The sequence below is a fragment of the Canis lupus genome, chromosome 7, assembly GCF_011100685.1.
Source record: "Canis lupus familiaris isolate Mischka breed German Shepherd chromosome 7, alternate assembly UU_Cfam_GSD_1.0, whole genome shotgun sequence".
Taxonomy (NCBI): domain Eukaryota; kingdom Metazoa; phylum Chordata; class Mammalia; order Carnivora; family Canidae; genus Canis; species Canis lupus.
The window spans coordinates 45,079,806-45,081,703 of record NC_049228.1 but is presented as its reverse complement, the minus strand read 5'-3'; the positions used below and the strand labels follow the sequence as shown (position 1 = coordinate 45,081,703).

Below are 1,898 nucleotides of genomic sequence, written 5' to 3'. Positions count from 1 at the left end.
TTGCTTCTGCTTTATTCTCTCTTTCCTTTCTGGTATTCCCAATTACCCACACATTAGACTTCCTCACTGTATCTCGTATGTTTCTTACATTCTTTTCTGTATTCTCCATCCTTTTTCTCTTTCAATTTTTAGTGTCTTTTTTCTCTCTCGAGCCTGAATATTTTTACCCACCTATCTTCCAGATTACTAATCTTGTGAGTCTACTCCTGTTAGACACTTCTTCCTCCCACTGCCCCAAATCAAGACACAGCTTTTATTGTATCTTTAAAATATCACAAATAAGTCTGAGGAATCATCTGGTAGCTTGCTGTTTCTGTAGCTGAGAAACTTAGCTCTTATTCATCAGCCTGCTAAACTGTTCCTTTTTCAGAAATATAGATACATCCAGAAATTCTCTGATATCCTTGTTTTTAACTGTTGTGGCTTAATGAATCAAAACAGCTGAATTCAGTACAAGCTCAATGTTGTTTCCTTCAAGAATTAACTCACTTTGGGACACCAGGGTGGCTCAGTGATTGAGCATCTGCCTTCAACTCATGTTGTGATCCTGGGGTACTGGGATCAAGTTCTACATCAGGCTCCCCTCAGGGAGCCTGCTTTTCCCTTTGCCTGTGTCTCTGCCTCTCATGAATAAATAAATAAATAAAATATATAAAAGAATTAACTCACTTTCTGGGCTCAAGATACTGAACAATGATGCCAGGCCTCATCTGCACCCCATGGGTGTATTTTTCTCCCAAGAAATTTTGGATTTCCATAAGAGAACGTTCTCCTGAATAACAACACTGATAGGGAAGTGAGCATACACAGACCACATCTGGTAATATACGCCCAATGTAACACCCTCCGTCATCTTCTGTGACAACAGAGAGTATGAACAGTAGCCAGTTCCTTTCTATATCTCTGCCATTTGTCAGCTCAGGGCCTCTTCTTTTTCTTTCCAAGGAGACTGGAATCTACATTGATGCAGTTGAAAGTCCTCCACAGGGTTCCTCTGGGGCCCTTCACAATAACAGTGCATCCCTTCAGAGCGATATGGACGTTTTCTGGAACGTCAGCAGTCTGATTGCTGAGAACTGTCTTCACCCTCGTAGCAAATGCGTTAAAAAGGATCTTGTGAGACACTTCTGTTGCATTACTGTCCCACTTTTCGACATTCCTCTCCCTCGCCATTTATGATTCAGCACATTTCTCAAAAGGGAAAGATATGGTCAGGTAGTAAGAATTTCCTGTCCCCTTCAGGACAGGAAAAATCAGCCAGACTAAGAATCAAAGTGATATGAGACAGATGAACAGGAGAAAGTAAAATTTTCCTGCATATATGGAATCCACACAGACATAGAAATTCCTAAAACAGGCAAAATGGGGTATATATGTCAGTTTGGACCAAGGAAAAGGGGCAGAGGCCTGGGACTTCAAAGGGAGGAATGTAGGGGCACCTGAGTGGTTCAGTGGTTGAATGTCTCTCTTTGGCTCAGGTCATGATCCTGGGGTCTGGGGATAGAATCCCACATCCTGCTTCAGGCTCCAGGCACACAGCCTGCTTCTCCCTCTGCCTGTATCTTTGCCTCTGTGTGCTGTCATGAATAAAGTCTTAAAAAAAGGGAGGGGGGGGGATGGAATGTAATTTACAAGACAATGAAAAAGAATAAATGTTTGGTAAATGAATGTTTGTCAGGCCACTGGAAAACAATGGCATATGGAGAAGTGTTTGATCCAACAAGCCTTCCTAGATTCCTCCCTGCCCACCATACCTAGGTCATGTCATACTATACTTGATGGCGTTAGCTCTCTTCCTGGAGCAGGTCCTCTATGAATTATTTTAGGCAGTTGTTGGGGGAGTTCAGAGCTTTTCCTGAATTTGCTGGGTTTTGATTGCTTCTTAACTCAGAATAGTT

At 42.2% G+C, this 1,898-nt stretch overlaps 1 pseudogene; it reads right to left on the bottom strand.

Moving 5' to 3' along the window:
- Nucleotides 1–335: 335 nt before the first annotated feature.
- Nucleotides 336–1,173, bottom strand: LOC111096930 (annotated as a pseudogene).
- Nucleotides 1,174–1,898: the final 725 nt, after the last annotated feature.